Source organism: Euprymna scolopes, chromosome 28, assembly GCF_053919585.1.
Source record: "Euprymna scolopes isolate OS-2025 chromosome 28, ASM5391958v1, whole genome shotgun sequence".
Classification (NCBI taxonomy): domain Eukaryota; kingdom Metazoa; phylum Mollusca; class Cephalopoda; order Sepiida; family Sepiolidae; genus Euprymna; species Euprymna scolopes.
This window is the reverse complement of record NC_136509.1, coordinates 38,974,104-39,000,511: the sequence shown is the minus strand read 5'-3', so window position 1 is coordinate 39,000,511 and position 26,408 is coordinate 38,974,104. Positions and strand designations below refer to the sequence as shown.

General features: G+C 35.8%; 1 protein-coding gene across 2 annotated transcripts in view; it reads right to left on the bottom strand.

The window, feature by feature from the left end:
- LOC145249579 (junction-mediating and -regulatory protein-like) overlaps positions 1-26,408 on the bottom strand; it is a 141,619-nt gene that overhangs the window by 100,825 nt on the left and 14,386 nt on the right. Inside the window, exon 1 of one of the 2 annotated variants that reach the window (XM_080111277.1) lies at positions 1,664-1,768. The exons of the other annotated variant lie outside the window; for it this stretch is intronic. The gene's annotated coding sequence lies outside the window, so the exon portion shown is untranslated. Of the gene's footprint in view, positions 1-1,663; positions 1,769-26,408 lie in introns of those variants that run through there. 2 annotated transcript variants of the gene reach the window in all.

The window sequence follows — 26,408 nt, the reverse complement described above, 5'->3', positions numbered from 1 at the left end:
TTAAACACATATAGTATGTAAACATTAATATCGATCAGGCAAAAGAATTCTTTGGGGATTAGTTTCAATAATCAAGTATTGTTGTTATCAGTTACAAAAATATGATCAGGTCAACAAGAAGGCCAAAATCTATACAAATTTTAACAATCACCTAGCTCATATGATAAATACATTTTTTTTTTACATGAAAGTCACCACTTATCAAGGCCTGAAAGCGACTTGAGAATAAAGACTAATGAGTGTAAGGTTCTAAGTGAAACAGTAGTAGTGAAGGAAGGTGGGTATAATTTGATTATGCAAGAAGACGGTTCAACAAGAACTTGTTTACATTGGACTTGAAAACGACCATGTTATAGTCAACTAGAAAGCAGCCCTGTGGTATAGAATTCTACAGGCAACAGTTCTAGGAGAGAAACTTTTTTCATGCAATGTATATTTAGATTTATACACAGATAGAGAGTAGAGTAAATTGTTGACAGTTGTTATAGCTAGACAAGTACTTGTTGTGAATATTTTGCAAGGGGAGGGAGAGGGCATAAATTGAAGCTCAGTTAAGCACCTGCCATGAAAATAACAACTGAGCGGAGACAGACTTGCAACGTCTCTTCTGTGGGGAAGAAGTTGCAAGGAGGAGAAATGGACATCACCTAGTACTTGTGGTTTCAAAGCTGAGTTTTGAACTTTGTCAAGGCAGAAGAGGTTGCTCTGACCAGCTCCTCCCCAGATGTGGCAATAGTAGCCATTTTAAGATGTAAATTTAATTTTACATATATCTTTTATATGGTAAGTAGCCATTTTCGCTAGCGAATATATCAACTTCTTATAAAAGAAGAAAAATTAATAATATATATCATCAATCTATATAATATTCTGCTTGTTACTTCCTTAGTCCATATGTTACGCTTTGAAAATACAATTTTTGAAGGTCAAATTACCCTGTATTTAAGAATTCAGGTGATCGGTCATCTTCCTCTCAGTACGGGCCTATAAGTCTCCTGTCCGTTATGAGTAAGTTGCTGGAATCTGTGTTAAATAGAGAAGTAATCAAAGTAGCAAAAATAACCTTCTTAGTGACATGCAATATGGTTTACGTTCTGCTAGATCTACAGCAGATGTGCTAACGGTTATATCTCATAAAATTAGTGAACCTATGTCTGAATACACTTTATGTAAAATTTCAAATGTTTAGACCAAAAATTGGCTGAGTAATTTGGTAGAGACCGCAGAAGTAAATTTTTTTTAACTTTGACCCCTTAACATTTATTTTTTGGGGCTTAAATCAAATTAAAAAGTTTGATTCATTCATGTTCAAGTAACCTACATCTAAAATTACAAGTGTTTAGACCCAAAATTGGCGGAGGAGATTGGTAGAGTTTTCAAAGGTAAAATCGTTGAATTTTGACCCCTTCACAGCCAAATATCTGTCTGAAAACTGATTAAAAAGATTTTTCCAAATCTTAACCCTAACCCTTATGTAAAATCTGTAAAGTCTGTAGACTAAAAATTAAAAGAGTAGTTTGGTAGGGAAATGTACACACACACACACAGAGACAATTTAACTTTTATAGATATATAGATAGATTGTACTGTTTTAATCAACACAATAACAAACTGCGATTTTGGAACAATTCATTTTAAAATAGGTAAAGTCAGAATGGTTTACCTTAGAGACGTTAAATAAATCACCACTCATCATCTTTGCTGATCAGACAATTTCTTTTTTTTTTTCTTTTTTCTAATGTATGTGAAGGTGATAAAACCTCATAAGTACGACGTGTTTACTGATTGAACTACCAGTTCAAACTAGGAAATTATGACATAATAAATTATGCAACACAGAAAATGTGTGGGTGGCAGCTGGTATTTCTGGGTTAAATTTATCTTGTAAATGTGGACCATTTCTTATAGAAAAGAAAAATTCAATATTTATAAAGGTAAACAAGTCGTAATATTTAATGTGAATGTTTTGTTTAATTTCGAACTTAATTATTTACATAAAATAGAACTGGAAAAAAATATCAGAAAAATGTTGCAATTATTATTTACTTGAAACAAAATGAGTGCGAAAAAAAAAATAAGCCAGATAAATCAAAAACAAACAAATAATAACTTGTCTAAGCTAGACAGAAGATCTATTTAATGTGGATTAAATACAGATTGTACGAAGCAAATATAATCTATGCTAATAAGAGAGTTTAATTTAGTGTGATAGCCTCTGAAATAATTACAAAAGAAATAAAATATGCATAAGCTTATTCTGTTAATCTTTTATTCTATTAATGGAGAATGTATTGGTATTCGTGCATTTAGGAATAACGGCGTATGGTCATGAGAGTATCTTTAAAAACTAAAGTTTATAAAACAAAAACTACAAGTCATATGTAAATAGTTCCAAAGCAAAACATAATAAATCCAATTTATTAAAAGTCTGAACAAACTAAAAGCTTATTTTAATTGAAAGCAAATAACAAAAAAAAAAAAAAAAAGAAAAAGAAAAAAAAAAGATTATACTGATATCACATTGTGATAAACATGATTCGGGGGTGTGGTGAATCATTGAAATGCGACACTTTTGCAATCATACTTCCGCATTTTGAAGATGGCGTATATTGAGTTTTGCTTTCGAATTCTTGATATATATGAAATTGAATTTATTAAGAATAATAAACCATACAATGTATTTTTTTTTTAATTTTGGGCAATATATTCCCTTGCCTGAATCAAAAGATATAGTTTCATACTTTTTTTTTTTTTTTTTTTTAAATATTTAAGTCATCTCTTTTTTTGTTTGCAGTTAATAAGTGTGATATTAAACCGAACCTGGAATGAAAGTGTTTTTTTTTGTTGTTGTTTTTTTTCTATTTTTTCCTGACACATAAGAGCGCATATTGCTTTTGGGCGTAAACAAAACAAAAAAAAAAGAACACATCACATATTCTGACCGAGTGTTTTAATGTTAGCGGCAGGGTGAGGGGAAGGAGGAAAATACCTACGAAACAGAAAGTGACGTTTGTTATTTTTTACATCGACGAGTAAGTACAGCAGTAAATATAAATAAGTAAATAATCTGTCAGCGTTTTCAACTCGACAATCACATATGACTAGCGATAAGGAATAATATTCCCCTTTATAGGGGTAGTAGGCAAGCAGGCTCGAACCCGTACTGTGAAGGAGGCAAAGAATGTGAAAAAAAAAAAGAAAAAAACGACGTGTATGCTGTTGCGCCCATCGCCAAAGCAGAAGTGACGTAGGTTTAAATTAAGGCTAGTCAATCGAAAAGAAGGGATGAGTTTCGAAAATATCGGTGAAAAAAGCGACCCCTCCCTGTAGAAAAGTGCCCAGTTGAGGGTGAAGGAATTAATGTTTTAGCCCAATTTTTCGATATTTATCGTCCGAAGGGTAGAGCTTCAAAATGATACTGATTTCGTGAAAATCGGCCGCCTCTGTCGAAAGTTTAGGCATACATACATACGTACATACAGGTGAGATTTATATTATAAATGAGCAGGTTTCTTAGCTGTGCCTATACTGATTTCCACATTAATTTAGACATATCGATGCTGGTCCTTTTGCAGTTTAGATAAACCAAAATATGAGGAAAATACAGAGACATATTTGGGGTTACACTGCTTGTAAGAATGTAATTTGATTGGATATTGAAATTGGCATAAATTACTATAAAAGAATTTAAAACAAAATGAAATTAGCGTTAAAGAATTTAATTGTTATTTAATTATGAATTATTTAATTATTATAAAAAAATATAATTATTGTAAAAGAATTTTTGTAAGTTAAAAAATGTCCTATTTATGTAAAGCAATTTGATTAGCTATTGAAAGTTAAACATCTTACTTTATTTTAAAATTAGAAAAGTCCAATAACATCTCATTAAATAAAATCATTATTAAGCAAACACTCGAAAATGCAACATGCACTAGGAGGCCTAGAACAAAGTGTTGACATTATATTAACGCCGCAGAAATTACATGACATAAAATGTTCCACGTATATTATGTATCCGAGAACAATATGATTTCTAATTATGTTTGTTTGTTTAATAGGCACGGGCAAAAATGGTGAAATAAAGATAGGGGGACATTTTTGGAAGCCGATTTATCATAATTTTTTGTAGACTTCCAACTACTTTTTGATTGTATTAATTTATTTATTTTTTTTTTTTTTAAATTTCGGACTACTAGTCTCATCTTTATTAGTTGTTGTTTTTCATCTTTTATTGGTTTGTTTATTCACAACGTTTCGGCCAACTAATTCCTCTGGCCTTCGTCAGGTGGTAACCGCGACGGATAGGAACTTCGAATCTCCTAACTGCATTCTCAGCCATCACTGCCATCCGTAGTTATTGTCGTCTCACCATATTTTGGCCAATTAACCTCTTAATTGGTGGGATTGAAACCGCTATCTTCAGACAATGTTCATCTGGAACTGTAGAGATTCAACGTCTCTATCAACTGCGCCACGGGCCCTTTTTGATTGTATTTGAAAGATTAAAGACTAAAGTTAATTTCCAAAAGGAAAAAAAAATATTTGTACACGTGAAAAAAAAAAAATTTTTTTTTAGTGTTTTTATTTAATGTAACAGGTTTATTCAGCTCGAAAAACATACAATGGCGAGCTAACCAATTAAGCTAAATTTTGAAGTTAAATAAATTCATTGTAAAAATCCTTTGAAAGATAAATATTAGTTTTCTGAATCTATTTCAATGATGATTAGTAAAGTCCTAAGATATTGAATTAAATAATAAAAAAAAAAAACACCTCGTTTGTACAAAAAACAGCTTAATCAGCTCCCAAAAGCAAGAGATTATCACTTTGCAGAATGTCAACAAAACTGAAGTCTCTAAAGGTGGATTATACGGAAGTCAAACATTTCAGTCGAAAAGCTGTCTGAAAATAACGTCAGGTAGTTAAAAGAAGGTAGGGAATGCTGGTTTTATTTTTTCCCCTCAGTCGGGCATCCGTACATTCCTATCATGAACGTTTGTATCATTTTTACCATTTTTTAATTTAACTATTTTTCTATGTTCCTGCTTTTAAATTAAAATTTTATTTTTATTTTTCAAGGTTATATAAAAATTATGTTGCACCAAAAGTTTCACATTCATGTAAGCAAGCAAAATATTAGAATCTTACATATAAAAATTATGCGAAACCTGCAATAAAAAAAAAAAAAGTAGAAATATTTTTTGCAATTATATATTTTTTGTGTCAAAATATTAAATAAACAATGATTCAATGATAATATCGGTGGTTCGAGAAATTTTTCTTCTAGTTACATCAAATTCAATAATGTGGGATTTAGGGGCTTTTTTCATAATGTGCCTGTAAAAATAATTTTTTTTTTAATTATTATAATTTACGATACTTTATTTTCATGATAAAGCACAAATAAATTCATGCATTTTTTTTACCATATAAAACCATAACTTTAGTAAAGGTATTTTTTAAAATAATACATTTCCAGTAAGATTTAAATAAAAATAATTGGTTGATTATATTCCGTGATCATTATTTGATATATACTGAAAATTTCGTTAAAATTGGTTAAGTTCCTGATTTTGGGTGAATTTTTAAGTAAAGGGAGAGGGTCAAAATATTTATACATTTTGAGCATCGGCATTAATTTTACACATACCTATGTATCTGTAAATATGTATTGTAATAAAAATCATTTAATAAAAAAATATCCTGTTTTCTAATATTGTTTCACTTTAATTTTATCACATCAATTTCAATATTGCTTCATTTTAATTTTAATATTCTTTTACAATAATTACGTCAATTTCAATATCCAATTAAATTACATTCTTACAAGTGGTGTAGCCTCAAATATGTACCCGTATTTTCCTCATATTTTGGTTTATCTAAACTGCAAGAGGGCTTCGATGCTTTGATTCATTTAAAGGGCGAGGGTGGGTGAGGGTCTTTTTATGTCATTTTTTTTTTTTTAAATTGGTTCAAACAAGCCTTTCTAGAAATATAGTGATTATTTTTTAAATTGATTAAAAAATCTTCCTTTTTTTTTGTTTACTTGAGAGTCACCACTTATCAAGGTCCTAAGGCCACTCGAGGATAAGGTTTAATGAATGCAAGGTGATAGTTTAGTAATCCCCAATGGTGTAAATTGAGTAGAATTTAATTATTTATGGGGACAGCTCTATAAGAACTTGTTTACATTGGACTTGAAGGCTACCATAGAAATATAGTCATTAAAAAAAAAAAAAACTTTCTAGAAATATACTCATCATTTTTTAAATGGATTAAAAAAATCCTTTCTAAAAATAGGCAAAAACCTAACAGCCAGCCATGGTTCTCTCCAGAATGTGCTGCTGCCATTGCGCACAGAAATCACTTTTTCCACTGTTTCCAACGTAATAGATGTATGAAAACTAAAGCCGCTTTCAGGACTGCCAGCAACCATTGTAAGAAAGTAATAAAGAATACAAGAGAGTTGTATGCTCTATCTGTTAAGTCCAAAGTAGCTGAGCAGTGGCTTGGTTCCCACCAGTTTTGGCAAATAGCAAACAGAATCCTGAACAGAAGCGTGTGCTCCATCCCAACTATTATCAATGGACCTGAGGTAATCTCGTCAGCATCAGACAAGGCCAAACTCTTTGTCAAGAACTTCACAGCTAATTCTACGCTTTGCGATCAAGGCTGCCAACCCCCAATATTTCCTCCTGTATCAGAAAACATGCTATGTGATATATGTATATCTGTACGTGATGTTGCCAAGCTAATCAAAAACCTTGATTCCAGTAAAGCTACTGGCCCGGACGGTATTCCAATTATAGTACTCAAAAAACTTCAACCTGAACTAGCGCCCATACTTACAAAAGTGTTTAAACGTTGTCTTAAGGAGAATAGTTTCCCATCTCCCTGGAAAATTTCATCAGTATGCCCTGTATTTAAGAATTCAGGTGATCGCTCATCCCCCTCTCAGTACAGGCCAATAAGTCTCCTGTGCGTCATGAGTAAGTTGCTGGAATCTGTATTAAATACAGAAGTAATCAACCATCTCAACAAAAATAACCTTCTTAGTGACACTCAATATGGTTTCCGTTCTGCTAGATCTACAGCAGATGTGCTTACAGTTATATCTCATAGGATTAGCAAATCTCTCGACGGAGGCAACCTTTCTAGGGCAATTGCTCTTGACATATCTAAGGCCTTTGATAGGGTATGGTATAAAGGTTTACTTCATAAGATCTCTAGCTATGGTATTACTGGAAATGTCTTCTCAATTATTAAATCATTTCTTTCTGATAGGTTCATAAGAGTAGTAGTTGAGGGGCAAAAATCAGAAGCTCACAGTATTAATGCCGGTGTCCCTCAGGGGTCCATCCTGGGCCCAACTCTTTTCCTGATCTACATTAATGATCTTCCAAATCACATCCTTACATCATTTGTAGACATCTATGCTGACGACACTACCATTTATGGTAGCACATCTAAAACACTAAACGACCAAGTTCTCTCCAATTCTCTTTCCTCTGATCTTGAGCACGTAGTACAATGGGGTAAAGAATGGCTGGTTACTTTTAATGCATCTAAAACCAAGCTTCTCTCTTTACATCATCAACATTCTGATCCACATCTGACATCAATTGAAATGAATGGCTCTCGTCTTCAAGGAGGCCTCAAGTTTTGACAAGCTTCTTGGCTTGACCATTACTCCTGATCTTAAATGGAACACGTACATCAAATCTGTTGCCAAGGCCACTGGAAAAATGGTGGGATCTTTCTATCGATCTGGTAGATATCTCACTGCTGATGCTATTCTCTATCTATATAAGAGCCAGGTACGTCCAAGGATGGAATACTGTTGCCACATCTGAGCAGGAGCTGCTAGAAAGGACTTGGCCTGCCTTGATAGAGTTCAAAATAGACTTCGTAGCCTCGTAGGAGATGTCCTTTTCTCTTCCTTACAACCTTTATCTCACAGAAGAGATGTTGCGAGTTTGTCTCTGATGTATCGTTATTTTCATGGAAAGTGTTCGAATGAACTTCAATCTATGGTCCCCCCTCGCCAAACTTTCACAAGAAACACTCGTCTAGCTGTAAACACTATCAATAATTTCCCCCACTCTTTATCTGTGCCTAAACCTAAACGTAGATTCCATGAACAAAGCTTTTTTCTTAGAACTGCACGCCTGTGGAATTGTCTTCCGTTTTCCTGCTTTCCGGCTGACTACAATATGGTTGTGTTCAAGTCTAACGTAAATAAGTTCTTGATGAGCCGTTCCATATAAGTTATCAACTTTACCAAATTTTCATTACTAATGATTACTATAATGTCCAATTTCTACTGTACACTCTTTAACCCTTATCCTTGAGTGGCCTCTTGGCCTTGATAATGTGGTGATACCTATGTAAAAAAAAAAAAAAAAAAAAAAAAAAAAAGTTACCATTTTTTTAAATTGGTTAATAAAAACCTTTCTAGAAATATAGACAATTTTTACTTTACAAACTTTCTAGAAATATCATTTTTTAAATTGATTAAAACAAACCTTTCTAGAAATCCATTAATATTTTAATTGTTAGTCATTTGAACAGTGGCCAGAAGTGGTACATGCATTGATGAAGGATTTATTTGCATTCAAATCAATTAGTTACCTGTTCGATTCAGTCTCGCGACACTTTAGAAACGTGCCTTGAAACCATATACCACATGTTAACAAAAGCCTTGTGAGTGAAATTAGGTATGATGAATCTGTTAAGTTATCAGATTTTATAGCCTGGAGAAGGACTTCACCAATCCAAGACATGCTGCATGATGGATATCCATCATGTAGCGCCCCTAAAACCCAGAAAACTTTACGGTACTGCTTACATTAATAGCATACTAAATTTTGTGGACCTCAAAAAACTTTTATTTTTTATTTTTTATTACATTTTCACCCCAAACAAGGCAAATTGCGACTTTGGTGTAGGGGGCTACTATCAGGGGCAACAACTACTGGGGTTCTATGTAGGGATTTGGGCAGCAAGATGTCGGTTCACGTTATACTCGAACTTCTGCACGTCAGTACTGTTGGGGAAGCAGGCTGGGGAAGAAACTATTGGAGTAAAAAGATCTTTTACATCTAGGGATCTCTACAGTGTGGGGGTGAGATTTAGCAGCCTGTCGGGTTTGTCGAGGGTGCTCACGTCGTGGGGGCACAAGTGATTGCGGTTAGTCAGAGCATTCACCACTAAAATACTTGTAGAAAAGGCAGAGGGATGCAACATTTCGTCGATGGGACAGAGGCTGAAGCTTAGATGCCAGTTCAGAGCCTATCAGGTTTGCGACTCTCTTTTGAACCTTGTCAAGGAGCGAGAGACTAGTAGCAGATGCACCAGCCCAGATGTGACAGCAATACTCCATACATGGGCGAATGGTGGCCTTATAGAGGTACAGGATACTTTCGGGTGTTAGTAGTTGTCTAGCACGGTAGAGAGAGTCCACCTTTCTTGCAGCGGCCCTGGCAATGCCTTCAATGTAATTGTTCCAACTCATGTTTCCTATGAACGTTAGGACAAGGAGCTTGAAAGATGTACTTTCAGATAAAGAGTCGTTGACCATTGCTATAGGTGGTAGAGAGGGTTTCTTGTAATTATTGAATAAAACTAGTTTAGTCTTGGCAGCATTGAACGCGACCAACCACTTTTGTCCCCATTCCACCACAGATTGGAGGTCTTCCTCTAGTGTTTCTGCCATTTCTTTAGAAATGTGTTCATTCGTCTTCCTGTCGTGCCTGCAATAGAGTTTAGTGTCATCAGTGTCATCCATAAGTACTTAATTATGATTGGTTAAATTTTACAAAATACTAGATTTTGATTGGTTGCTGAAATCAGACTTCAAGCAAACAAAAATTTCTCTGAGAGTCAAGTACCTGTTATGTACTGGCTAAGCAAAGACAGTCATCAGTGAGAGATTCAGCCTGCCACACGAATCCTTGTCTCTCACAATGCAGTGTTATCAACTACTATTAAACTTCTTGTGGGAGGACCCAAACCTAGCCTTACCAACTAGGTTACACACTCTCGATAGACGACACAAAAAGCATTCATAAACACACTCACACATGGTTCTCACATACACTATCCTGCTTTGACAGAGTTCAAAACTTACTTCTAAACCTAGTAGGTGATGCTCTTTTCTCTTCCCTGCAACCTCTTTCCCACAGAAGAGACATTGTGAGCCTTTCTCTGCTTTATCCTTATTTTCATGGCAAGTTCTCCACTGGACTCCAATCTCTGATTTCTCCTTGCCAAACTTTCACAATAACAAACACTCGACTAGCTACAACCACTATATACAATTTCCCCCATACTATAATTGTGCCTAAATCAAAATGCAGATTCCACGAACAAAGCTTCTTTCCCAGAACTGCCCGCCTGTGGAACATTATTCCCGATTGAATACAACATTTAAAAATCCAATGTAAACAAGTTCTTGTTGAGCCGTACCCATAAATAATCAAATTCTACCCAATTTACACCATTAACGATTACTACACTACAGCCTTACGTTCATCAGCTCTTATCCTCGAGTGGCCTTCGGGCCTTGATAAGTGGCGACTCCCAAGTAAAAGAAAACACAAGATGTACACATTCGCATTCAATTACTTAGTCAACCTTTAAATATTACCAAAGCTTTCTTAGAACTGCACGCCTGTGGAATTGTCTTCCGTTTTCCTGCTTTCCGGCTGACTACAATATGGTTGTGTTCAAGTCTAACGTAAATAAGTTCTTGATGAGCCGTTCCATATAAGTTATCAAATTTATCGACTTTTCATTACTAATGATTACTATATTGTCCAATTTCTACTGTACACTCTTTAACCCTTATCCTTGAGTGGCCTCTTGGCCTTGATAATGTGGTGATGCCTGTGTAAAAACAAAAAAAAAAGCTCCTAAATTATCAATACTTTAAGCATGTTTCTGTGTAACTATTTTATTTAGGTTGTTTTCATGCTTGTTTTTTCATTCTGTATACTAACCGTTCAATTTTGTCTGACCCCCCCCCCCCACCTTTTAAAAACTCTTTTTTTTTTTCATTCTAAACAAGGCGTATTGCCACCTGGTCATAAAGGGCTACTATTTGGGATTGTATCTAACAGGAAGATGTGGAGAGTTGAGCAGTGGGATGTTTAATCACATTACACTTAAACTTCTGCGTGACAGTACAGTTAGGGAAGCAAAGAAACGGAAGGGGATTCCAAAGTTTGGAAGCTCGAAGGAAGAAACTCTTACAGTAGAAGACTTTTAGCATCTAGGGAGCCCAACAGTGAAGGGGTAGGATTTTGCTGTTTATTGAGTTGGCTGAGAATATGTACATTGAGGGGGCACAAGTGTTATGAGTTCATCAAAGCACATTCCATTAAAGTATTTGTAAAACAGGCACATGGAAGCAACATCATGGCGGTGAGAACAGGGGTGGAGTTTGACCGATAATGTGGGACTTATTAGATTGGAGACTCTTTTTTGGACCCTGTCTAAAAGGGAGAAGCTAGCTGTAGAAGCACCAGCCCAGATTTGGCAACAATACTCTATGCATGGGCGAATGGTGGCTTTTCCTCATAGTTATAAAATACAAAAAAAAATAAAAATAGCATCAAGTTTTTAAAGTGGTTTATAAAATGGCAGACATTTTGTATGTTAGTCATTGTTCACTTAAAACAAAAAACAACACTTCAAGTCCACTCAACAAGACAAAACACACTTGTAAAGACACAAATAGTAAAACAAATTAAATTATCATCTTTATGAATTATTATTATTATAATTATTAAGTCAAGTATATTTTATATGACTAACATCCTGATCTTAAAAAATTAATACAGGTTTCCAAATCCCAATAATTTGAATACAAATATATAAAATCTTTAAGTGTGTGTGCACTTTATCGAGGATATCCTATTGTAACAGAATTATATAAAACTGAATAAAATAGAATATCTATCTCTACTTATATATAAAAGCTGTGTGTGTGTGTGTGTGTGTGTGTGTGTGTGTGTGTGTGTGTGTTTGCTCCCTATGGACTCCAAAACGGCTGAGCCGATTCTTTTGAAAGTTCACATAAATGTACTTTATGTGTATGGGAGTGTTCTTAGATAGGTCTTGTATTGGAATACCTACAATAGGTATTGAAAATCGAAAATCAAAAAATCCCATTAAAGAAGGAACAGTTTGATTTAGACCAAAGTTATCACTTTTACACAATCCAACATTACAAGTGAATTTGAGAAATTTTATCACCGCATAAGCAGAAGGGCCCAGAGTATAAAATCAACAGTAGGTTCATTGATATGACAGACACATTCGTAATGAATGTTTCTGTTTAGAGCACAATTGAACCATGATACTTGAATTTAAATTAATTAAAGTAGATAAACAAATAATATTATAAAAATCAACAGTAGGTTCTCTAAAGTCTAATGTAGACTACAACATATTGTGGACTAAGTCACTGGGGAGGTACGGAAGTTTCCTCCTGGTGCACCCGGTGGGTCTATGGCTAGATCAATCAATCAATCGATTTGATTGACAAATGGGCAATTCGATGACAACAGAAGTATTGAAAGAGTAGAATATTCGTTGATCCTTATTCAATTGTCGAGTCTCTCTGCTAATATAATAATAAAAAGGTTTAAAATGCTAAGAAAACAATATTCAGCATTGTAAACAGTGGGGAATAAAAAAAAAAGGTAAAAGATTTTAAAATAGGAAAAACAATTTAAATAAACACACCCAGACAACAACAGGTTTTGATGCAAATATGATTGATTTCATATTCATAATTTCTTTTACTGCATTAACCTGCAAAATTTATCGCATATTTTGCAAACCTCTTTCCTCTGATGAGAAGAATTGCATTTTTCGAAACTCCATGAAATAAGGTCTTTCTTGTTTATTTGTACTCCTTGTGGGATAATTAGCATTTTTTACAGGTTTATAATGCTTTTTTGAAAATTTGAATAGATTTTCAATAATAAGATTTATCTAGTGTGTGTGTGTATATATATATATATATATATATATATATATATATATATATATATATATATATATATATATAGTTATCCACATACATCAGTGCGGCTAGACAAGCAACTATCTGAAGCAAGGATTAACAGTCGGGCTTCTAACTGTTGTGCTATTCAGTTGCTGCTATGCGAGCAGTGAATTAACAATGTTTGACATTGTCCAAATACTAATATGTCGCTGGCATTGCTCAGTCGTAAAATAAATATATTTTAGGTAATTCAGATTTCTTATTATAGAATCAATTCTCTATTGATTATTATATTGTACCCAATATATAGTAATGGCCGCACATAAAAGCTTAAATGTATATATGTGTGTGTGTGTGTGTGTGTGTGTGTGTGTGTGTGTGTGTGTGTGTGTGTGTGTATATATACATATGTATCTTATTCTGGGGTTAGTTGATACCCCTATATTTATGATAATATGGATTCATCTGGCCCTACGTAAGCCAAATATGTTTGCCATTGAGGAGAGAGCACACATGCAGTTTAATTGCTCATACTGAACACCATAACTCTTTCACCTTAATATTGTGTACCCCTAACCAGGACCACAACATTGGCGACGTAAGGATTTGAAAAAAAGAACCCACAAGGATCTCCTTTGGATAAGCAACCAACTTCTGGTCAACAAACTAGTATTTTTCTACCTTCTTTGAATAACAAAAAGAAAAAACGACTTCACGTTAGAAAAGTGTATTTTTCAAAATGCTGTGAGTAGAAAAAAAGCTATTGCTAAAAAGAATTGACCTAATTCATTTCTAACGTTCAATGACATTTTTTATTGCCCCAGAATTTTTTCTTTATCAAAAAGCCTTTATTTTTGGACTGTTTGTTAAAAGTGACCAGTTTTTGTTTTAATCACACAGAAGAAAAAAATGAAAAAAAAAAGAAATTAATTTTCTATTTCTAAACCCATTTTTCGCTTGTGCAAATGTCGCAATTTTTCCTTTTTGCAAGAAGCCATATTCGGTTTACAGTATATATTTGAAAAAAAAAAAAAAAGAAACCAAAAGACTTTTTTATTGTGACCAAAGATTTCTCTGTTGATAGACTGCATGATTTCGTTTTCTCAGTAAAACAATGAGAAACGAGAAAAAAAAAATGTATATCAGCTCTACGAAGAATTGAAATCGCATTCATTCTATTACGAGAATTCAGGACAACAACGCAAATACTTGAGTGGATTTTTTTGCTATAGAAAGATTTTAATTCATTTTATTATACTGAATTCTTGTGGACGACAAAATGCTTCTTTTTTTTTTCTTCTCAAGAGACTTAAACTAAATTCTCAAGTGTCTTTTGTTCTCTGTGAAAAATTGAACATTTTTTCTGTTAAAACCACATGCACGTGAGTTTTGTCTTCGTGAATATCTTCTTTGTAAAGTCGCAGGTTTTCTGTTTATCATTTCTTAGACACAGGTTTGTCTGGTGAGTCTATTTTTTCAAAATGGAAGAACTTTCAAGGCAACTAGTTGAAATGATACGGTTACTGCAGACTCAGACTTTGGAATTATAGAAGCAAAGAGGAGGAGGAGGAGGAGGAGGAGGAGGAGGAGAGGAGAAGAAGAAGAAAAGATAGAAAAAGTAGAAGAAGAAGAAAAGAAGATAGAAGAAGTAGTAGAAGAAGAAGAAAAGAAGATAGAAGAAGAAAAAAAAGATAGAAAAAGAAGAAAAAAGAAGATAGAAAAAGTAGAAGAAAAAAGATAGAAAAAGTAGAAGAAAAAAGATAGAAAAAGTAGAAGAAAAAAGATAGAAAAAGTAGAAGAAGAAGAAAAAAGAAGATAGAAAAAGTAGAAGAAGAAAAAAAGAAGATAGAAAAAGTAGAAGAAGAAGAAAAAAAGAAGATAGAAAAAGTAGAAGAAGAAAGAGAAAAAAAGAAGATAGAAAAAGTAGAAGAAGAAAGAGAAAGAAAAGCAGAAAAAAAGAAGAAAGAGAAAGAGAAGCGAAAAGAGAAGAAAAAGAGAAAGAGAAGAGGAAAGAAGGCAATTCAACAAGAAAATACTGGAAATGCAGTCACAGGCAAAGAAAAAATTGGAACTATTAACTAAAGTAATAGTGAAGAAAGAAAGCAACAAGTCAGACCAGAATGTTTTTTCACAAACCGCGATCTGGTCAGCACTAGAAACATTTCACTATCGTCCTTCAAAGGAGTGGATTTCTGAAGCCTATTTTTGCATATTTGATGACGTATTCAGGATTGATTGCAAGTCATGGAGTAAGAAGATGACGGTTCATCTTTTATTACAAAAATTAGGAGCTGTGGAACATAAGTTTGTGGACTACATCATCCCTATACAGACAAGCGAATTGTCTTTCGAAATCTTTGATGGAATTATACTGTCCAAAAATCAGTTTATTCCATAAAAGATGGAGATGCATCAACTTGACCTGCAAAGAAAACCAAGATTACACCACATTTGCTTTAGTCATAAATAGACACTGTGACGACTTCGGGCTATTCTCATTGATGGCCGACAACTTTAAGGTCCTGATTTTTATTCAATGCTTAGTGTCAACCAAGGGCGCTGAACTCAGACACCGGGCATTAAACAGATTGGAAGAGGAGCCAAATATAACCCTTCAACAATGGCTGAGGAATGCCAAAGAATCATCTCGGAATAGCAAAACTCCCAAAATATAGAAGAGGCAGGTGTAGCACACATTAGAAACAAAAATCTTACTCTCCAAACAGTCAAGCGAAAGTCAAACGTGACCCTCGGGAAAAATGCCAAAACAAACCTGAGTTACCCAGTTACCTATGCCAAGGATGTAGAGAACTCCACTGGCAGAAGGATTGTACATACCAATCCTAGAAATGTGATTGATGCAGACGCAACGGACACAAAGCCTCACATTGCAGAACAAAAGGGCCCCACAGAGGACGAAAATGTATAGAAGTATGTGACAGTAAAAATGGGGAACAAGAATGTTAGACTTGAACTTGACAGTGGTTCGGATTGTCTATAAACCATCATACTTGGTGCAAAATCAGAAAACCAAAGATGGTGAGAACCAAGAAAGTGGCTCATTCAATAACTGGAGAAAGAATAAGATTTGAAGGCAATGTCACGTTGGAGGAAAAAAAACACTGAATCTCAAAGTGTTTGTATTAAAAAATCCAAATAACCTTTTTGGGACAGACTGGATCCGATAATTTGAACTTTGAGACTTGCCCATTAGTGATTTTTATCAAAAAGTGGACAACCTTACAGCCGAAACTGAAAAACTAAAGAAAAACCTGGAGGAGTCATTCCCCAATATTTTTTCAGACAAACTACACCGCTGTACAAAAATGGAGGTGATGTACAAGTTACAAGACAATGCCACTCCAGTCTTCAAAAAGAAATGCAGTATACCGTTTGCCTGTATACAAAAAATTGACATAGAACTAGACAGACTCGTCAAAGCAGTTGACTACAGCGAGTGGGCTGCCTTCACCGTGTATGTAAAGAAAAAAAAATCGAACGATATCAGAGTTTGCGCAGATTTCTCGACTGGGTTGAATGCTGCACTTAAGGCTCATCATTACCCACTACCTAGCCCTGAGGAAGTTTTTACAAAACTAAATAGAGGGAAAATATTCTCAAAAATAGATCTGAATGAAGCGTACCTCCAGATTCCCATTGAAGAAGAAAGCTCAAAACTTTTGTGCATTACCACTAACAAGGGAATATTTAAGTTCAATAAGTTAGCTTTTGGGATCAAAGTCACACCAGCTATCTTTCAACAAATAATCGACACTATGTTGAGCGACCTTGATTTTTCCATCAGATATTCTAATGCAAAGCAAAACCTATAGATCATAGAAATCACGTTTTTCAGGTATTCAAAAAGATAAACTAGTACGGTTTCACACTTAAGACACCAAATGTGAATTCTTCCTCAACCAAATAAAATGACCCAATCCAGAAATATCCATAGCAATAAAAAATATGCCAGAGTCGCACGACATAATAACACTGCAAAGGTTTTAGGCTTAGTTAATTACTATCAAACCTTCATTCCTAATATGTACATATTGCGCACACCTTTAAATGAACTACTGAGGAAGGACAAGGTTTGGAACCGGGCCATGGAATGCAAGATGGCGCTCAAAAAGCTAAAAGAGGTGCTCACATAATCAGAGTTATTCCTGACCCATTACAACCCAGATTTAGATATCATCACAAGTGACGCGAGCACATGTAGAATCGGCACGTGTATCCTGCATAAAATTCCCGACAGTTCTATGAAACTGATAGCACATGCGTCGAGAACTCTACTATCTGCAGAAAGAATTATTCCCAGATAGAGAAAGAATCCTTAAGCATCATCTTCACGGTAACAAGATTTCACAAATTTCTCCATGGACGATATTTCAAACTTTGAACGAACTACAAGCTGCTGATCTATATCTGGGCTCGAAGAAAGGGTTGCCTACACATACGGCAAACAGGTTCCAAAAATGGGGAACAATCCTATTAAATTACGACTTGGATATGGAGTTCCTTCCGCCAAAGAAATTAGGACATGCAGATGGGCTATCCTCGTTAATATGAAGGAATGGTGAAACACTTGAAAACTTGGTGATCACATCACTATGATCAGAGAGAGATTATAGTTCGATCCTATGCAACACTGAAAGAACTTCCTGTTACTCTGGATGACATAAGGAAAGAAGCCGAAAGTGACGATTTTATAAGAGAAACCAAGAAAAAACTACAGACTGATGAACAAGTAGCAAAGATTTTCTCAACATGTGACCATTATTATATTGGGGGAGAGTAGTTGTTCCAGTAAACCTCCAAAGGATTTTCACACAGGACACCCTGACACCATCAGAATGAAAAGTTTAATGCGTTCACACATGTACTGGAAAAACATGGACAAGGGCATTGACGAAAAGTTGAAAGCATGCAGAGGATGTGCACTAGCTGCTAAAGTGTCACCAATTCAATTTAGTCGATGGCCCAAAGCTAACTAAACATGGTCACGGATACACGTGGACTACGCGGGACCACTTGATCGACAGTACTACCTCATAGTAATGAACAGCTTCTCTAAGTGTCCTGAAGTCTTTAGGAGGTGCATTCCAAGCTCAACTACAGACTTTACTATAAAAACTCTTCATGAGTTATTCACACACACACAGTTCGGAGTGGTTGACTGTTTAGTGTCAGATAACGGCACTCAGTTTACATCCGGGGACTTTAAAGAGTTCATGGAAGATTTTCAAGTGGACCACATCACAACTCTCACTTACCACCCAAGGTCAAACGGACAGACCAAAAGATTTATGGACACCTTGAAGATGGCTTTGAAGAAAACAAATGACACTCCATCCGAAAAAGCATTGCAAAAATTTCTTCAGGTGTACCGCATAATGCCTAACAAAAATACACCATCCCAAATATCTCTGGTAAAAATGATATTCGTGAGAAAAATATGGTCAGTCTTTGACAAATTATTGCCAAAACAGCTAAAACCCGCAAAGACAACTGTTCCCAAGAAGAATTATAGCCGGGAGAAAAAATATTCTTCCAGATGCACAAAGATAATAATATTTTCTGGAAGCAAAGAACAATCAAGAACAGGATCGGTCATATTGTCTACAGAAGGACCACATTGCACGCATATGAAACACTTGAACCAGATATGCAAACACACTTTGAACGAGCAAAGTCAAACTCCACCAGAAGAAGAGACGTTGGACTTACTGTATGACGCATTTGACCTGGAACTCCCTCAAACTAGTATCGAAATATGTCATTCCGGCAGAAAAAGGAAACTGACGGAACCCTTGGAGGTCAACCCGAGAAAGAAAAATTATATTTCGGGGTAAATAAATTTTCGGAATGGGGTGTTCTGGGGTAGTTAACACCCCTATATTCATGATAATATGGATTCGTCTGGCACTATGTAAGCCAAACATTTCTACCATCAAGCAAAGAGCACATACGCAGTTTAACCACTCGTAGTGAACACCAGGACTCTTTCACCTTAATATTGTGACCTCTGACCAGGACTACAACATATATATACATACATATATGTATGCATACATAGAAGTAACACGATTAGTCAACTTACACCTGCCAAATTCCATTTTTTTTTTAATTTTGACCCATTAGCAACTATTTTTACCAGCTAAAAAACCCAAATCGAATTCGTTCCACAGATCCGAATCCTCTATATATCAATTTTCAAGTCTGTAGACCAAAAATTAAATGAATAGTTTGATAGAGACCGTTCTGCACACAGATGGACAAGGTCACTTCCCTTCTATATAAATGTGTATATAACATGAGTTTGACAGAAAGATCCCCCCCCTCGAGTTCGACAAAAACATTACCCCCCACCCCACCCTCCGAGTTCAAGAAATTATACCTAAAGGTCAAACGTTACATCAACCAAAACGTTGTGAAAATAACACTCAAGATGAGAACATTAGTCTGAATTATCCAAATAAAACATTGTAATCTGTTTTTTTACTCGTGTTGCGATTTGTTTAAAAGCAGTCACAACGACCAATCGATTAGCACTACGACCTGTGTCAATAACAAGACGATCACGGTCTGTGCAATATATGCACAAAACTACAAGTACCCAGCATTAGGTAATGCTAAGTATGTCAACTAGTGTCAAATATTACAAGTAGATATTATACAATGATGGTATATATGTAATATGTTACTGAGTACGAATTTTATTTAGTAATGGGGTCGTTGGGTACTAGCTGTACCCGGAGTATATGAGTTTGAATGACAGCGATTGAACTTTAGGGTCAACTAAGCTTATAAGAAAAGTAAGTATTTCATTGAATGATAAAATATATCATCACATGATTTAATCTACGATTATAGAGTTTAATTATATTTCAAGAAAGAAGGTGGGATCGACAAAACAGAGGAGGGAGACATGAAGGGAAGGAAGCAGGAAAGAGAGAAAGGGAGAAGGAATAGAAATAGACTGAGAGGAAGGTGGAAACGAGAGAAAGGGTGAGAGGATTGGATTGAAACGAGAGAAAGAGTGAGAGAGTTGGGTTGAAGTGAGATAGAGAGAGAGGAGGGTAGAAGTGAGAGAGAGAGAGGAGGGTAGAAGTGAGAGAGAGAAAAAAAAATGGAGAGTAAAAGCGAGAGGAGGAGTACAGAAGCAAGATAAAGAGAAAGAGAGAGGGGAGATAGAAGAGAGGGGAGATAGAAGAGAGGGGAGAGCAAGAGAAACATAGAAAGAAAGCAAAAGAAAAGGAAGGAGGAAGAAAAAGAAAGATGTAGACCAAGGAAAACAGCGAGAAAAGGGAGGGAATAATTATTTCGAACCCAAGCTTCATGGACCCACACTATTTCAAACCCAAGCTTCACGGACCCACACTATTTCGAACCCAAGCTTCACGGATCCACACTATTTCGAACCCAAGCTTCACGGATCCACACTATTTCGAACCCAAGCTTCACGAATCCACACTATTTCGAACCCAAGCTTCACGGACCCAAACTATTTCGAACCCAAGCTTCACGGATCCACACTATTTCGAACCCAAGCTTCACGGACCCACACTATTTCGAACCCAAGCAGATCAAAACTATTTCAAACCTAAGCTTCACAGACCAAAACTATTTCAAACCTAAGCTTCATACACCCCAAAATATTTCAAAACTATGCTTCATACACTCCAAACTATTTCAAAACTAAGCTTCACACAGATCAAACTATTTCAAAAGTAAGTTTCACGGACCCAAACTACCTCAAAAACTAGGCCTCACAAACCTAAACTATTTCGAACTTAAGCTTCACAGACCAAAACTATTTCAAAGTGAAGCTTCACACACAACAAACTATTTCAAATGAAGTTTTATGCACCCCAAACTATTTCTAAACTAAGCTTCACGCACCTCAAACTATTTTAAAACTAAGCTTCACACACCCAAACTATTTCAAAATCAAGCTTCATGCACCCCAAACTATTTCAAAACTAGACTTCATGGATCCAAACTATTTCAAAACTAAGCTTAACACACCACAAACTATTTCAAAACTAAGCTTTACGCACCTCAAACTGTTTCAAAACTAAGCTTCATACACCTCAAACTCTTACAAAGCTAAGCTCCATAGATCCAAATTATATCAAAAACTAAGCCTCACGAACCCAAACTATTTCAAACCTAAGCTGTTCTTGTTTGTCTGTTTTTTCTTTAAACGAAAATATTTTTTACTGTATTAAAATGTTTAAAAAGAAATTTTAACCGAATTCCATAAATTTAAAAGCAAAATGCAAAATTTATAGTAAAACATACTGGTTGTTGATGAATTATTTTATTACAACTAGCGAGCTCCTGTCTCAGCTGTCTTAGTAAAGTAAAATAACCCAAGAAACCCCTTGCCACAACGTTGAATTATTTGCTGTTTATAGTTGTTCATCTTCAGAAATTAGTTGGTCTGAAAAAAAAAATGCTTTACACCTCAAATGATAATTTTCTATTTTCGATGTAAAAAAAAAAAAATGTTTACTTGTAATACAAAAATGAAATCCAACATCGAATTAGAAAAGCACCAATAACAATTTGCCAATTATCGAGATATAATTTTGTAAATAAATATGCAAATTAGTTAGGCCTAGTATATATATATATATATATATATATATATATATATATATATATATATATATATATATATATATATACAGTCCTAGTCAAAATCAGGAGACCACTTAAGAAAGTAAGCGTTTATGCATAATATCGAATTTTTAATCAAACAAATGGTTGAAACCATTGCCAAAAGGGAAAATATGATGGAAAAAATTAAATCTGCTTCATTCGAAACCTTAACCCTGATCTAATAATTATTTTTTAAAAAACAAACATTTTCACTTGGTCAAAATGATAAGACCACTTTAATAAAATCGGCTAGTTTTGAAAAAATGAATACGAAAAGCTTTCTATGTTACTAAAAACAACTTGTTAGTGGATAAAAAAACATCTTACTAAATTATAAATGGCAAAAGGGAAACCATTATCAGAGTTGGAGAGAGGAAGGATCTTTGAGCTTAATAGGGGTGGACTCTCCCATAGATCCATTGCAAACGAAGTGAATCGTAGCAAAACGGCCATCACAAATTTTTTAAGAAATCCAGATCAATATGGGCAAAAAAGAGTCCCGGTCGACCAAAAAAAAAAAATAACCCCATCACTGGATCGCTGTATCAGAAGAAGTTTAAAAAAAAAACTCCAGTATGAGCTCAAGTCGATTGAAAAGCCAAACAGCAGCAGAATGTAATCCTAAAACCATCAGAAGGCATCTGAAAATGAAGGGTTTCAATCATTTAAAGCGACTGCAGAAACCATGTCTTCTTGAACAGCACGAAACTAACTGACTTAAATATGCCGCCAAATACCAGACTTGGGATGAAGAGAAGTGGGAAAATGTAATTTTCTCTGATGAGAAAAAGTTTAATCTAGATGGTCCATATGGCATTTCAACACTATTCGCATGATAAAAATTTGCCCAAAAAGACTTTTTCAACACGGCATAGTGGAGGAGGGTCTTTAATGATCTGGGGTGCTTTCTCGTCAGCTGGGACCCTAAAGTTGCAAGTAGTGAAAGGCTGGCAAACATCATTGAAGTACATTTCAATGCTTGAAAATGCTTCTATCAGGACTGAAGGTCCACGTCTGTGTAGAAGAAATTGAATTTTCCAGCAAGACAACGCTGCGATACACACTTCTCGACAAGCACGAGAATACTTTTCTTCAAATAATATAGAATTGTTAGATTATCCAGCATGTTCTCTGGACCTCAATCACATTGAAAATCTTTGGGGATGGATGGCAAAAGAAGTGTTCAAGGATGGAACCCAGTATGATTCGATAAAGGAACTTTCTGATTCAGTTTTCAGTACATGGGATAAAATTCCTTCGCAACTGATAAAAAACTTAGCCGCAAGCATGCCGAAGAGAATTTTTAAAGTAATTCGTAATAATGAAGGCTATACTAAATATTGAGACCCTTTTTAGTAATTTATAATTGCCTTTTGTTAGATAAATTATCAGTGGTCTTATCATTTTGACCAGGGGAAAATGTTTGTTTTTAAAAAATAATTATTAGATCAGGGTTAAGGTTTCGAATGAAGCAGATTTCATTTTTTTTCCATCATATTTTCCCTTTTGGCAATGGTTTCAACTATTTGTTTAATTAAAAATTCGATAATATGCATAAATGCTTACTTTCTTAAATGGTCTTATGATTTTGACTAGGACTATATATATATATATATATATATATATATATATATATATATATATATATGTATATGTATATATATATATATATATATATATATATATGTGTATATATATATATATATATATATATTAGTGATAGAATGATTCCAATATTTTTCCTGATTCCAATACAATTACCAATTCTCTTCTAAATTACCGATTCTGATTATTTTAAAATTTTAAAATTTCTACAGATATAGATTTTTTCGGGGTAAAGGGATGGGGGGATCAGATTACCAGAAAACCCATGTAAAATGTGTGCATATATTTTCGCAAAAGTAAAAATACACCTATGGGTAGATTTTAGTTTTACTGGTAGTTTAAAATCAAGAAATATTTATCATTCCATCATTAATATGAACCATGGAAAATTAAGTTTTAAACGAAGACAAACAAAAATAAAACAATAAAAAGAATCGTTTCTGGCATTGGAAATTAGTCACACATTTTCAGATTCCGAAAAATATTTGGACTTTTTCAATTCCCAGTTCTAATTCTGATTAATTGTCCCAGTAGTAAATATATATATTATATAAACTTAGCTTTCATATAAGCTTTATCGCCTGAGGAGGATTCTAGTTATTAGTAACTAGCCGATTGAAAAATGCTCATAAATGTGTGGCGACATATTATTGCTTATGTAAAAACAAATAAAAAGTATATTGTGCTCTACTTCAGTATTGAGCACTCTTGTACTAACCTCGTTAAACTTCATTGGTTACTTTACCTCTGGAAAATAGTAACCTTGTATTATATATAATAGCAAATAGTTAATAAAACATGTTAAAAAACACTTTGAAAATGAGTTAAAAACATATTTAATCTGAAAAGGAAACACTAGATAAGTGGATAGTCCTTAATCCGTGGAGTTTCAAAGAAATACTTTCCTTCTCATATGAGGGTAGGAATTACCAAAATGCGGGATCGGATTTTGCATACAAAAGTATTTGATGAAACTGCAAGTAAGTCAAAGAACTTACTTGATAATAAGTAAGGGTCCTACTTAACTCCCAATTTTTAAAACATTTTTTATTGACGTGTAAAAACAAAAAAAGATAACAATAAAAATGGTACAATAATTCATTTGTGTTGAGGGCGAGGGGGGGGGAAAGGTGATTAGTAGGACCCCCACCCCGTCTAGTTGATAGACTGCCCGTTCCACTAGGTTTGTAAAAGGAACCTCGCTTCTGCAGGTCAGTCTCTAAGTGAGAATGCTCTCTAGATGGGCGTGAATGGAGAAAAGAAAATTTTGTGGGTAAGGAATGGGGGTTAGTTTGTATTTCTTTCTCTCCAAAATGGGTGAAATTTAGAAGAGGGGGTGAAAACAAAAATTGCATGAAGGAGGGGGTAGGGATCTTGGAGGCTTCCTAATTGGAGAGGGATGGAACAAACACTCAGCTAGCTGAGAGGTTACTTGTTTAATTTTACTTTACGGAAATGCGCGTTCAACACCTAGGCGGGGAACATGTATTCAAATTTGGCTCTTCTTTGTACACACAGACTTGCTACATGTATCCATCTTCTGTCAAATGCCACGCGATGCAGCCTTCTTCTATCACATCTGATCTTCACCCGTAGTTGGTGTTTAAAGAAAGCGATCAGATACTGATCAGAAAAGGACAACACCCCTCGGCAACCTTGCAGACGCGACGTCCAAATCACCATTCTCGCCACGGCCATGATCATAACGTAGACCATTTGTCTTTCCCGGTCCCACGGTGGCCTTACGTTGTCCACGACATTGGATACGGTAATTGGGCGAGGATGCTCAGGATCGATATGACCAGTACCGGCATAGTTCGCGGCAATCGTAGAAAACATGATCAGTCGTTTCTACGACCGTTGTCTCACAACGGGGACAATCAGGCGACTCCAAAAACCCGGAACTGCATTGTATGTTGTTGAGTGGAAGTGATTTTCAGGCCAATCGCCAGGTGAGAGAGAACTCCGAATTGTTCAGATGACTCGAACCTGGCACCCAGCTCCATGCGGAGCGGATCTCACTTTGCTGCCAACCCAAACGTGTGCATAACAGGTCGTCAGCGGTCCCCTTCACTAGATCCCTGTGAAGTTCCCTATGGGTAGCAGTCACAAAGTCACTGGACGTTGGTAGTCGTTTTAGTGTGGCTCGGCACTCTTTCATGTAGGCAGATTCTCCCCGTGGCCTGCGACGGCTCTCGATAGAAGGATCGAGAACGAGGTCGGGGAAGGCGGCAGTAACAACGGGGTGCCACGATTGGTCATCTTGCATATAGTGGCTCAGGAAGGCCAGCCTCTCAGTGTCTCGATGACACTTCAAGTCCGGCATTCCCAAGCCTCCCTCACACGGACGTTGAATACAGACCTGTCTGCTCACCCAGTGCCTTCCTCTCTCCCAAAGAAGCGAGGACAAGAGTTCGACAAGAGCTGTTAGGTGTTGTGCAGGCAGGGGAAGTACAGCCAGTCAGTAAAGGATGAGAGGAAAGACGTAAGTGGCACATGCCTCAGCTCTACCCTTTAAGGAAAGTTTCATAGCTAGCCACGAATTGACTGCAGCCTCCACCTTTGACCGTACATCCAACCAATTTTTGTCAAGCTAGAGACTCGGTCCGAACCACACACCGAGGATCCGAACTGGGCCATCCGTCCAACTGAAGGGCGCCGGGAGGTTGGCGTTGCCACTTCCGGCACCCAACTACAGTCCTACCGACTTGCTGTGGTTTATCTTGGTCGCTGTAATTCTTTCGTACTGAGCGAGCGCCTCCGACACGATCTCAATGTCTCTGAAGCTCGACATAAAGACCGTGATATAATCGGCGAATGCGGATACCTTGTTGTCTAAGCCACTGGGTATTGCAATTCCGTGCAGGGCCGAATTTGCCTCCCCATGTCTCAGCTTGTGGAGCAGGGGCTCCAAAGCCAGGACATAGAGCAGGGGCGACAGCGGACAACCCTGACGAACCGACCGCGAGATAACAAAGGGTTTCGAGCCCTTTCCGTTGACTTGCCCAACGGCTGTGGGCTGTCGATACATCACGGAGATCCACTTGCAGAAGTCCGGTTTAAAACTGGCGGCCTCTAAGACAGATGCCAAGAAACGATGGTCGACCCTATCGAA